This window comes from Myiozetetes cayanensis, unplaced genomic scaffold, assembly GCF_022539395.1.
Source record: "Myiozetetes cayanensis isolate MyiCay16 unplaced genomic scaffold, myiCay2020 scf1, whole genome shotgun sequence".
NCBI lineage: Eukaryota > Metazoa > Chordata > Aves > Passeriformes > Tyrannidae > Myiozetetes > Myiozetetes cayanensis.
The window spans coordinates 91,893,652-91,907,567 of NW_026086604.1; the positions used below are offsets into that span (position 1 = coordinate 91,893,652).

Here is a 13,916-nt window from a genome sequence, read left to right on the forward strand (position 1 = left end):
GATATTTGATTAGGTTCATCTGATCAAAATAGAGATCTAACATTACCAGGAGGATGGTAAGTTCTATTCCCAAGTTAAACGTCCAGAGGTACATGCATTTAACATAATTCCTTCTCCTATTTCAGACAGATTACATATAATATTTCTTCCTCTGTAAGATACAGATCTTACTGCAAGTTCAAGATTGCACCAATCCCATCTGCAACACTGGCTCTTTATGCTATTCTACAAGATTAATTTGTTCATTTTCATAAACCATAAACTCAGTTCTAAAATTCTGTTATTTAACTGAGCTTAAAATGATTACAGGTAAAGACATTTAAAACTGTATGGCCTCAAAACATGAGCAAGAAATGGCCATGAGCTAACATCACACCTCAAAGAGTTATTCCCTTTAGACTTTGAAGAACTACATCATACACAGTTTAGATAGTTTCGTCTTTTTTTTTTAATTTTATTTGAAAAGAAAAGCTTGTGCAGGTTATAAGAAGCACTACACCAGGGTAGAAAGCCTACAAAATTTAAAAGATTAATCGACATACAGGAAAGAGATGGATGACCACTGATTACCATGCACACATGTCCAAGATGATAGATGAGGGCTGTCGGACCATTGATCTTTGCGAATTAGCCTGCCTTTGGTCAACGAGCACTTGTCTTTGGGACTTCTTCCATTAATAGCTATCCTGAAAAAAAAAAAAAAAAAAAAAAAACCACAAAAACCAAAATCCAACACATCTCACTGAGTTTTAAGTCATTACTTTGATCATGGTCTTATCAACACAACCATAGCGCATCGTAATCTTAGAGCTGTTCTGCAAAAAGAGATTGTTTCATTTTTTCACAATTCTGTGAAAAAATCCACAAGATTTTTTGTGTTTTCTGCCAGGACCTATTTTCAATCTCCTTCTGCCATATGGGCTTTTTTCCTATTAAATTTACATATACATTTCTAGAACAGGTTAAAAATGTGAGAAACCATTCTACAAAGATAAAAATGTTTATTGAAGCTTTCCCCTGACTCTCATTCTTTTTGTGTACTTTTATACTTGCACAATGTTAGACCAGTTTTAAATGAATGTTTCTGCTATTCAACAATAGAAGCAAAATCCAGAGCAGCCTATAGAAAACAGATGTGAATTTTCTGCTGACCTTTGTTGTGCTACAGAAGATCTAGGCTAAGTAATCAAGTGCTTTCCTATTCCCTATTCTTTTTCTGAGACCCACTCAGGTGATCATCTGTAATCACTACATGCAGCATGAAATTCAAAATCTGATCTGTACATGTATGCCCATCATGGTTTAAAATTAAACAGATATATGAGGAAATAAAGTGTGCCTATTTTGCCACCAGCTGTGCACAGACATCTTGGAACACGGCTATTGATCATGTCTAGGCTTGTCATTATTCGCAGCAAGATCCTCAGCTTCAGTTTTCAGAGTTCACTGACATTGTATACCAACTTGCAAGACTTCCAACCTTGATGTGAACTTTCAAGAAAGATCAATATATGATGTTATTTATGCTGAGGAAACTTAGCCTGGGCACACACTGGCTTCATGCCCAGTGAAGATCATAGAAACTGCAGGCCAAATGTGTAAGGAGATACATTCCTGACAACCCAGGAAACGTTTCAGCAAATGCACTGCCTGAGATTTTAATGTTGATAATGAAGAGGGCAAAATGCACATTAAATATGATAATTTCATCCAGGATTCCTTCCTTATCTCTAGAAGAGGTCTGGTCTGACAGTAAGGGAAGAAATCACTCTAGGAAAGGGACCGAAATCCAGAAAAGTGACGAACTGATAAATTCTATACTAGGCTCTAGATAAGTATCTAAATGCACTTGCTTAGCTGCGGATAAGGCAGGCTATATGTAAACCTTACTCTGTTATGTATATCATAATTTGTGGTCTAAAAAATACATTTTATAAGCAGCTGCGCTTCGCAGCTCCCACTAAGCAAGATATAATATGCTTACACAGGGAAAAGAAAGCAAAAGGTACCAAAGTTAGACAGGGTCATTGCAGGTCAGTCTAAGATTAGAGACATTCTTCCATTTTACCATGCTCAAGGTCATTTCACAATTTCTTGAGAAAGAAAAAAATATCTGACATATCTTGGAAAGTTTGTAAATCATTAAAATCCATTCAGTGACTAAACTGATTACCAAATAGAACTGGCCAAAATCAGTTTTCACCTCATGGATAATTCCAGTATTTCACTGTTTGTTTGCATCCAGAATTAAAATGAAAAATCCACATTTTCAAATGATTCACAAAAGGATTCAGTTTCATAGACGTGCCTCTGAAATGTCAAAATGAAGTATGACATTGCCAAGCGAGTCAAAATATTTTGTCATTTGCAAACTTCTCTCATTTCACTCAATAGGACAAGAACTTTTGGGAGGGATGAGTGTATGTTCAGCACAGATCCCTTTTCTCCAACAGGACTGGAGAACTCTGTGAATCATAGTCTATACTGCCAGGTCCAAGCTCTCCTTGGTGGATGCGATCCTATTCTGGCAACAAGTGTAATGAATGTTCTTCACCCATCTAACTTAAAGGATGCCCCTTGAGTTTGATCAGGTGAGAAAACCTCACATATCGTTTTCTGATTCATTTAGGGAAAATTTCCATTTTATGAAGACTGTGTCTGTCATAATAAAACAATGAAATACTAAAGTTCTCAAAGAGTTTTTAAAACATTAGCTTAAGTTCCCTTCCTCTAGTGTTGTTATAAGAACAGAAGGGCTCAAATTATAGGGTGCTTAAGCACCTTTTGTAATACAATTGTAGAACAAGTTGCCACAAGACCAACCTGATCCCTGTGATTTATCTCTTGTATTGAAACCAAACTAAAATATTCCATTTCTTTTCCTCTTTTTTTTTCTGTGTAGCTGCTCTCATTTCAGTTGGCTACCAGATGCTTATTTTCTGTCAGACTGTCATATCCTTTTAGCAAGCATTTTGCTCCCTTTAAAAATGTTTCCACTTAATCATTTCACTTGACCAAGGTGACTTTTTAACATTAGTTCATTCTGACTAAACTTGTGAAGTTCTAATCAATGCAAGTTCAGAGCCTGTTTTTCATCCATATCTCTTTTGTTTTCACTGATCTCTTGCTGAGAGAGCAATTTAACTTCTTTTGGTTATCTCTCATATATGATATATAACAGCTGTTGTACAGATATTTGTCTGCACCTTCCACACCAACATCTTTCTAGTTTTCTACAGAGCACTGCAGTATTAAATAAAAGACTTCTTCTATTTTGCTTTTTGTGGGTTTTTTTAGTTAGTTTTTGTTTGGGATATTTGTTTGTTTGTTTTATATTTTTGTTGTTGTTGTTGTTGGGGTTTTTTAGCAACATCTATGAACCTGTGATATCCATGTTTGTTATCCCAGTATAAATCAGGTGGGAAGGTGTACACTCAGCCCTACATCCTGCTGCAAGACTGCACAATAAGTCCATGACCCTCCCTGGCTACCCTCATGGGCAGTATGAAACTTTCTCATTTCAGTTTGTTCCCACTGTCCTTTGTGTTTCTTATCTGTTGGTTCAGTGCCACTGCTTCTCTTCAAACCACAGTGGAGGCACCTGCTCTTCTGCCTGTTGGGAATTCTCACACAAACACTGAGAGCACACCTAATAAATTCCTATTCAGAATAGGAAAATAAGAAATTTTATGTAACACCACTGTTTTCATAGTGCTACATCTTTCATTGTTGTCCCCAAACCTACTCTAAATCCAGTGCAGCCTCCTATGTTTCTATCATGTCCAGTTAAAGTACTGACATTTGCTCTTAATCTTTCCTGTAAATCAGGGTAGATTACTAGAATACTTCCTCTTAACCTGTCAGTTCAAGAATCTGTGATACATGTAGAAAAAAACCCAAAACCTATTGAAATATATCTATGTTTACCAGTTAAAACTTCAAAAGTAATCCCAAGAGGAAGTCTGCTGCAATTGTGCTTCCACAGCACAGTCACTGTGCTTCTCCTAAATCCTCTTACAAATGGCATGATCTGTGGTTACTCTGAAACTCATTTGTAACTCTGACACATAAAAATAAAATTCAAGGCATATTATGTCTTTATTTTGCATGCATAATTTCTTTAACCCAATCCCATCTTATACAACAATTAAACCAGACAGCCATACAGTTTTAACTCTCTTTGAGTTAAAGCATTTGAATGGTTCTTAAATTATCTTCATTAATCACAAAAACATCTTGTACATCTCACAGTATTTCATACCATGGCATATATACCCATCTTCTGAGCTGTCAGCTTTAGGTACTTGGGTTTGAAGTAGAGTTGCTAAATATGCACTCAACTTTCTGCTTTGCCTTTATTTTTACTTGAGTCATGCAGCTATTTCATCCATGTTCCCCTTTCTGCTAGGAAGTATGTTTTCATTGTCTGAGCTTATTCCACATTTTCAAGCTGTTCAACTGAATAATAAACAGTTATTTTCTACATGTGCTTCCTCAGCTATACTGTCCCCTGTGTATCATTATTAAAGCTTTGTGTAAAAAGAATTTTCTGAATTTATCTAAAGTTTGTGAATAGTTTTGGTCATATACAATTTTACTTTTCAGACAATCAGTTTTTTATGCAGAATGTTGTCATTCCTCTAATTAAAACAACACTATCACCTCCAGATTTATAAACCTAACTTCTGTGATGTTTTGTGCCAAAATATTTCTAGAAGTAATTTTAAGGAGTAACTGTCCCAGATGTCAGTATGAAAGCAGTTCTTAAAGCCTTAAGAAATAGTTTGACATCTCCAGATGAAAGATCTAGGTAAGACCTAAGGGAATTCTCTGTTTTTCTGTCAGTGTATCTCATTTGCTGGAGGATTTGACTCCTGTATCCTCTAAATGCTTGCAAGTGCAAGCATTTCCTTTTATTTTTCTCTGCAAACTCATAAAGATGAAGAACTCTGGCCCATCTCTTTCTTACGGCCAAATACTGTGCTCACTCTTCTGAATTTTTAAAGGACATCATACATTGTTTTGCAGATCCCTCTACTTTCTGATTTTTATTTAAGGAATATATTTGTGGCACATGCTACAGATAAAAATAATTACAGTTGAAAACAGGGTATGTTAACTGGAGACTTTTAACCCATGTAGGCATATTTGGAAAAATTCCCAACATTATTTCTGTGGAAAAAAAAAGGGCAGGGGGGAAGGGAAGGGAAGGGGGAAGGGAGAATTGCAATCCTTTTTGTTTAATACAGGAACATTGTACTGAATATTACAATATTCAGTAAATAGAAGAAAAAAAAGAAAAAAAAAGATGAGAAAAACTCTCTCAGATCCCCCCAGGGTTTCTCACTCTGGCTCATTCCCCTACTGTGAACTTTTGTGGCTTACAATACTGTGGTCCATCCTGGGAGACATAGCTTTATTAAAGACCCTGTCAAGAAGCAAGAGCATGAAGCATTGAAACAACAGTTCCTCAGCCCTTGGCCACATCTTGGACTATGTTTATCATCCCAGCTCTACATAGGATCTCTGGGTACTACTGAAGTCAAAACAGTTTTAAATGGTCATGAACATGTTCAGTTTGTAGCAGTCATATACTGTCCTGAATATTTGATAGGGTTGAAAAGGTAAATTATGACAGACATGTTAAGAAGTGGGTTTTTCACACTGCTGTGTGCATGTTGTTGTGGAGAAAAGGTAATTATTATTCTGATATTGTTATAATCATAATTCACAGGAAAGCTTTTCTTTTTCTCAGCCAAGCCAGTCACAGGTGGCTTAATGACCTGTTTGATGTATGCTGGTAGTTATTCATTTCACTAGAAATTAACCTGCTAAAGGTGTTTGTTTCATGTAGGTATGTAGTTTTTAAGTTTGTAAAATAAGATGCTGCCTGAAATGTATTTTTCATTTGTCCCCCACTCAGTCAGATTTACTGAAAACAATCATCACAATTACAAGATCAGTACACTTGAAACATATCTCTACACATCCAAGGAAATAAAAACCTAATGCTTGTCCCATCTTCTTTAATATGATCCAAAACTGAAGTCTGTCTTTCAATGCACTGCCTATGAAGAGGGTATGTCTTGACTGGTGTCCATTGACTAAAATGTGTGCAAGTCTGAACTTTGAGGCAAGGGGTACATCTGCTAAATACGAAAAAGAAGTTTGTTTGCCTGCCATGGACATTGTTGCAACCTGTTTTATATGTTAAAAAAATCTCAGTTTTATGCCAAAACTGAGGCTGATTTCCATTCTAAAAATAAATAAACAAATCTCATCTCTTCCATATAACACAGGCAGGAGCTATTAGCCTTCTCAATATCTACTGGGTATGGCTTACAGAAGACCTGATCGACATAGCAGCTGGAGGTTGCTTGTCCAAGGCTGCACAAGTGCATGTGAAGATACAGTGCTACCCTTCATTGGAGAAGTTACAGTGCAGTTTGTGTTTTCTTTGGGCAAAAGAAAAGCCCTATACTGCTTACCTGCCCTGCTTCATGAGCCTTCTTAAAGGTTCTAGATGTTTTGTCAACAATAGTTGCACTGTTGTTGACCCTGGGAGTCCTTCAAGCAGAGGTGAGACGGGAGTGCTAATCCTCAACCCTAAAGAGAGCAGTTTACAAAAGCTCCAGTACCAGGTTACTACTCCTCTCCTTGCTGAAACAAAGGGACTGTTACCCACCAGAAATAACCAATTGTGTGAAGCATCTTTAAACTGTAAAAAAGGGTCATACTGAAAGATCCTGTGAGTATAAACAGCCCTTTTGTGGCCTGACGGCAAGGAGTCTTAGAAAACCCCAGCAGTTTCCTCTCCCTACACATGTGAGATCTCAGGAAGCCTAATGAGCCCCTGTTACTTCTCAATGCTGCCCATTAAGACATCTAATGGCTAACAAAGCCTTGCTGAAGTTAAACTCAGCTTCTCCTGGGTTCTGCTGCCCCAGGGAGTGGAGTGCTCCACCACGAACCTTTCACAAAATCACACAGTTCCCATATAGGGGTTGAAGGGAACTGAATTCAGGCTTCATCATGGCTGAGGAGAAACTGTGCTGCATCCAAATGTATTACGATGTACCCCAAAACACAAGTCTGCCTGAGATGATCCTGAATACAGAGTCTAAGCTTGAGATAAACTCATGCCTGTATGAAGTAGGATGGAGAAACTGAAAACAGGGCTGTGAGGAAAGGAAATGTATTCAAACTCAGCAATGTATATCTTTTCCTTGAAATGTACTTTTGTCAGTCTTATTAGAAATTAATCTGTTTCACGGACATACCTTAAACTGCTGTAAGCTTTTGTAACACCTTATAAAGATGTGTTCTCAAATCACAGAGGGTTGCATAAAAATTGCTTTGTTTCATACTTTAATTTTAGACATATATTTGATAAACTGTTGATTAATTAGTTTCCTGATCACATCCAGAACTGTATTTGTTTATATCATCACAGTTCATTATAAAGCAAATTATTATTCTGATTCTCCAAATATGTAGCAACAAAGTCACAGCTTCAGGTTTTTCAAAGTTTTTTCCCCCTCAGCTCTTTCTAATACAACAAACAAGATGTAGCCAGGATGAGCATGCAGACAGAAGACTGCAAACCCTAGGCTCTTTAGGGATTCTACTGAGGGTGCCAGCAGACCAGAGGAATTCCATGACTCTAGGTTTTGGAATCCAACTGTAGATGGGCCCCAAATTAGAGTTGTTCTTCACAGAGAAGTGAAAAAACTGCAAGTGGCCTTTAACTCCAAAGCCCTGTCAATGACCATCCTTAAGATATAAGATGACCATTTCCTTAAGATATAAGCCAAGGACTGGCCAACCTTCCTCTTGGAGCATGATCTTATGCCCTGGGTCAGCAGCCAGCCTAGGAGAGCATTACTAACTCCCTTCCACTCCCTCCAAATGCCCTTGATAGCAGACCTGGGGCAAAATGCCCTGTCGTTTGTTTTTTCCACGAAAGCAGACACAGACGACTCCCCTGTGGTTAAGATACCCATAAACGTAGACACCTCTCAGTCAAGAGAATTAAACGTGAATTTCCTTCCTGTGGGTGAACCCTGGAAACAATAACAATACCCTGGACAAACAAAATAGATTGTAGCTCCTTTAATTATGTTTTGCTTGCCCTTAGTAATCACCAGGCAAAGTAGAGCTCTTCATATGCATGATTAATGCGATAATTTAACAAGTGATCTGTAGCAAAGGAGCAGTAAGTAAAGTAGAGGTTTTGTTTGTTGGTAAGTAGGCATGCATCTGATGTAGATCAGGCACCCTGATCTACAGGAAGACGGCCTGATATGGACATTGCTCTAACCTGATCTTTTAAAATATTTATACATGTACTGTAGTCCCTCATGAACTTCCACAATAATTAATTGGAGACTCATAGTCCTACTGCTGGTCTCTCTTTGTGGTAAATATTTCATCACAGAGGGAAGTATGCCTTTGCAAGAGGAAGCATCAGTCGCTGACTCTTAAAAACAGCACAAAGGGCACTATTACCTGGAAGAAGTATTTTACTCTGTAGTCTAGAAGTCAAGAAAGGTCCATCTAATTATTTCCGCAGTGAAATAGCAGTCTCTCTCTGTGAGTTTTACATTTATCTCCTCTTCTCTGGAAAAAAAAAATTAATTGAATACAGAATTATAGCCTTTCCTGGCTAGTTTAATACTAGATTTTGTAGCAGGATTCATGGTGCTTGATTAAGTGGCCAGCAACATTTAATTTGATTTCTAAGACTGAGGTGCAGGCAGGCACTGTACTGACAGTACAGGTTCTGGGACCACCCAAAAATTCTCATGCCAAGTCATGCTTATACTGCCATCTAAAGTTGCCTCTGTCAGGACAGAATTTTTAATAATCACTCAGCAAGTATGAGAATGTGTTTGAAATAATTCAGAATAAGGTTTGACTGACTCAAACAGGTGATGAAGAATTAATGGCAAAAAGAAATCTACTTTTATAAGTGACAAATTTGCAGTAATCCTTGCAAGGTTGTTAACAGAAAGGGGGATAGATAACTGCAATCTGGGGAATATGAGGGCTAGATAAATGCAACTTGGTATACACAGCAAAAAAAGTGATGATTTGATTAAGCATCAGGAGGTAAAACTAGGAAAAAAAACATATTGAGGAACGTATCAGGAAATTAAAGTATCAGAATGAGGAAAATGGAGAAGAATGTAATTATTTTAGACTCAGAACAAGTTTAGTGGAGCATAGTATAGTATGTTTTGAGTCTTTTCTGCTAGAGGTCTAGATTGTTCCATGAATATAACTACTGAATGATGGGCAGTCAAACATCTACAATATAAAAAAAATTAAAACTGCTTTTGTTAGAGTCTTAGTACTTTGGGTTTTTTCTAACCAGGATGTATACCTGGAATACAAAATTAGGTAGGACAATTAAAGGATACTACTATTAAATCACAGCTTCTTTTGATACTGAATTGTATTTCAATTCATTAGTCAGAAACTATCTTAGATTATTCTCTAGTTTAAATTTTCAGACTGTGGTTTCCATTGGAGTTGATAACATAAGTTTTTCTTAATTATGCTGGAATAAATCAAAAGTAATAATGCGGCAATCTGCGGAATTGCTCTGGGTATACAACAACTTAATTGGAAACAGAATTTGAATCACTAATTCAATGTTCTTTTTTTTTTTTTTACTGCCTTGTGTGTATGTGTTGCACTACATTAATTTTATATGAGGAATATTCTAGAAATAGAAGTTTACCTATACCTATTATTTTTCTTTTTTGCGCCTGACAGATGGGTATGTGTTGCAACATAGATCATTTATGTAAAAATATTTTCTGGGAAAGTTACACTAGGGTTAAAGTAATTTCAGGATGATATTACAATGAAAGGGATGTAAATGCTTCTGATATACCTAAGGGGACCTTTTATTTTTTTTTTTTTTTTTTTTAATTTCAACTAAATAAATCTAAATCCTTAAACCAAGGTTGAGGAGTAGACAGCACATACAGATTCTGAACAAGAATTGATGGAGACAGTAGCAGACATAAAAATGTCAATATGGTGGGTTCTTTACAACAGTTCCTAAAAAATGTCCAGAAGCTGAAGTTCGGGTAAATCCATGCCCACAAGCTCACAAGTCATTCAGTCAATTACTAAAATTGCCAATACCACACACAAGGTTTTCCTTCTACTTAAACCTAATCAAAAAAAGTATCTCCATAGAGAGGAAGTTGGTGAATAAGGGGTAGACCACACACAGGCATATACAATTTCCATTTTCAGATAGTGATAAGATGCAGTTTGTGGTCTTCAGTGACAAAAGACTAAGGTTTTGCTTAATTTGTTATGAGTTTCAAGCACTGGACCAAATGAATTGGGAAGATTGTTATCGGACATTCGGCAAAGACTGTACATTGTAATCTGGGCACATATTTTATTTTGATGTTCCAGGTTTGACACTTCCCCTACTGACTATGAAAATATATTAAATCCGACAGACGCAGGTCAACAGCTGGTATCCACGCATACAGCTTCCTTACTTAGTTCAAAGGCAGATTTCCATTTCTGGAATTTGTGGCTATCATCCAGGAAACGAGAAACTGAAAATAAAAATTTCCCCATGAGAATTTTTTTACAAAATTGGTTATTTCCCTGGGAAAAAAAACATGTCAATGCAAAATTTCCATCTTCAGAAAGCTCAGGACACTCCTATGAATGTATTTTTCATGATATCCTGAGAAGCCTTCTTCACTGGTATTTTTCTGTGGGCTGTCTCCAGCTGCTAATACCAAGCTTGGCAAGAGAAGATTCTCCTAAATTGTTGCAAGGCACAGCTAGCCTGATTAGGCTGATTATGAGGTCTAGAGACTGGGACATATTAACAATACTTAATCTCATGACACTCTGTTTGCTAAGGCAGTACCAAAAACAGAGGTAGCTTTGGATGTTGTTTATACCAACGTAATAAACACACATAGATAAAACAAAAATTTTAAAGTCCCAGGCCTATAGACAAAAATCTGAAATTTGAACACCTGGTGAAACTTTCTTCAATATGCCAGAACAAGTCCCATGACCCATAAGACTACACCTCAGGCTTGAGATTTCATTAGAGTAGACAATTAAGGAATCCTGAGATCCTCCAAGGCTGATTCTTGGAAGTGCAGAGCTGACACAGGAGCGTGGGACAGATACATACTCCTGACATATTAGATTCACCCAGACAGGTACTTAGTTGGGACACAATTACTGCTTCCCTTGCAAAAAGCTGTCTACTTATGACAAAGCAGGGACAGGTCCAAGAGCCTAGATGTGGTCACCAGACACCTCACAGACTGTGTGCACTTGCAGATACCTCTCCTGCCTGCCATGATAGGGGGAAGTTGGTTGTCGTATATGAGTTTCTCTTCATCACACGACATGACCAATGCAAGCCAAAATGTTAGCAAAGTTTCCTGGGTGTGTGTCTTCACGTACAGACACCAAAGCGCAGACTGACTTGTACGATGAAAACCTCACTTGGGAATTTGCCTGTGACCTCTCAGCGATACTTCAGGCCAAGGAATCTCATCAGTGCCTTTTCCCACTGCCTCAGCAAGAAACCAAATAGAAACACACTACCAGGGTAGGGTCAAGAACACTGAGCAAACTGTGAGCTCATACTGTCCCTGGGTGGTGATGGTTGGAGACACTAATGACATAATCCCATCAAAAGCCACACATAGATTGCTTCTCAGAAGTGTCAAGCTTATCTGCTGCATCCAGCAGTTCTTATATAGGTTACTCCCAAAGGAGTCACCTCAAATCCAAAAATCCTCTTGGATCTATCATCCTTAACAATAAAAAACACATTAAAAGTGAGATTAAAAGCCATAATAAATCTATAATTATAAGGTAAAAAAGCCAAGAAGTAGTTAAATTGAAACCTTTTTTTTCTTTTTACTTCTTTTTTTTTAACCTGACAGCATAATAGCAATAGACCAGCACTGTTAGTTTGAAGGGCTGTCCCAGCTCAGAATAAGAAAGTAAATCTATGTGAGCATTTTAATATTAATGAAACAATTAAGCAGTTTTCTCTTATAAGAAAGAGTATTTTTTTCATAATCTTTGTGTGTACTTTAACCAAACTGTAGCATCTCACATTTGAAAAGTGTTGGCCAAGACAAAGAAAAACAAAATCGTTGAATTCCTGATACCCATGACTACAAATGCCTATTCAGGCTAAATGAAAAGAGAGGTTTTCAGATGTTTCAGATATACATATGGGGAATGGATGTCCCCAAAAGGGCAGCCTTCCCACAAGCATAGAGAAATGTTAATGTCCTTGGTTGAAACGTGAAGAAAGCTTCTTTTTTTTTGATGATTTCTCAGAGGAACAAAGCCCTGACTCATTCGTTTTAGTTCAATCATTAGGAAATAATAATAATAAGGTTTCACCTCTTTGACAATGATCCATTTTCAGACAAGCTATTAATTGAAAATGTATTAAGTATTACTTTCAGTTATCAATGCGTTGTTTTAATGCAGTATTACATTAGAATGACTTCGGAGTAGTAATATATGTGTTACTTCAATATAGGAATAGATATATGTATATAATTTATAGATAAAAATAGATATATAAAATAGAAAGCAATTCAAATTAATCCTTCTTTAGTAAATTACAGTGAAAGGGAACATAGACATATTCCTGAGAAATGAAATTAAGATGTCTTCTGGTAAGACGTGAATCTTTAGAAGAGCTTTGTTTTTATGGGTAGTTATTAAATACTGTTTTACAGCAGTGAAAGCAACTTGTGCACTGATCCTTAAGAGCTGTTGTGGAATCTCCAAAACATAACCTACATATCTGTAGCTAAGATCTTCAACCTGAAGCAGTAGAAGGAGAGAGGAAAAAGAATATGACAGCTCTTAAGTAGTCTGTACAGCTGTGAAACTAGGAGTCAGATTAGAAGAAGACAGAAGGGAGAAGAAATTAGAGAGAACTGTTAAAGTAGGAGAAAGTAGAAATTCCATTCAAAAACTACTTGAGAGAGAGACTGTAAAAAAGAACAAAGATAATAGATCTTCATTGCAGTCAAATAAATCAATAAAAAGAATGAAAAGTTGATATCTTCCCAGGAGAGGTTGATGTGGCAGGCCAACCAAAGCTTCAGCAGGAGGGTGGCTGCCCACAGCATGTGTGCAACACATGCAAGCTCAACCAGCATCATGCTGAATTCATGCAGTGCAGCAGTGGTAACTGTCCTTAGCAGTTCTCCTCCACTGATGAGAGGGATCATTAAATCTTAAAGGAATTATTGTTGTTTTAATTATTATTGGAAGTTAGGAAAAGAATCACCGAATTCAAATTTTTTTTCCCTGATCTTTGAGTCAAAACTGTTGCCTACTTGCCCACCTGTCGGCAAGAAGATACATTTAAATAACAATGGACATTGGTGTGGTTCTGTTGAGCCCTTTCCAAAGGCAATAAATTTTATTGGACAAGGAAGAAACTAGGGAATGCAGACAGGAACAGAAACACAGTTTGCATTCAAGCCAAAAGTGTTTATTTGGTCATTTTAATTTCTTGACTACATTTGATTCAACACCCTGCTTGACAGAATGCTGCCAAGCTTTGCACACCCAAAATGGGACTTACCTTTTTTTGGTTAATTTTAGGGATAAATTGTTACATACTCTCAGTTCCTTATTACCACTTGCTTCTGCTGCTAATAGAAAGCTCAGAGCCAAGTAAATCAAAGTATCCATATGGAGGAGAAAAACAATTCACTCAAGAAAAGGAGTTCAGCTTCAGTTTTCCCAAGAAGCTTTTATAAACATTAAGGAACAGAATGTTTATGAAAAATGTCTCGTCAGTGTCCTTTTAAATGTGCCACACATACATAGCATACACAAAAATGTTAGAAAGGAAATGAAGTTCCTAT

At 37.0% G+C, this 13,916-nt stretch overlaps 1 long non-coding RNA gene across 2 annotated transcripts in view; it reads right to left on the reverse strand.

The window, feature by feature from the left end:
* Nucleotides 1-482: 482 nt before the first annotated feature.
* LOC126644990 (uncharacterized) overlaps nucleotides 483-13,916 on the reverse strand; it is a 60,713-nt gene continuing 47,279 nt past the window's right edge. The window contains exons 7-8 of one of the 2 annotated variants that reach the window (XR_007630056.1): nucleotides 8,509-8,619; nucleotides 483-686 (exon numbers count right to left, since the gene is read on the reverse strand). This is a non-coding gene — a long non-coding RNA (uncharacterized LOC126644990). The remainder of the gene's footprint in view (nucleotides 687-8,508; nucleotides 8,620-13,916) is intronic. The other variant, XR_007630055.1, reaches the window with a different exon arrangement.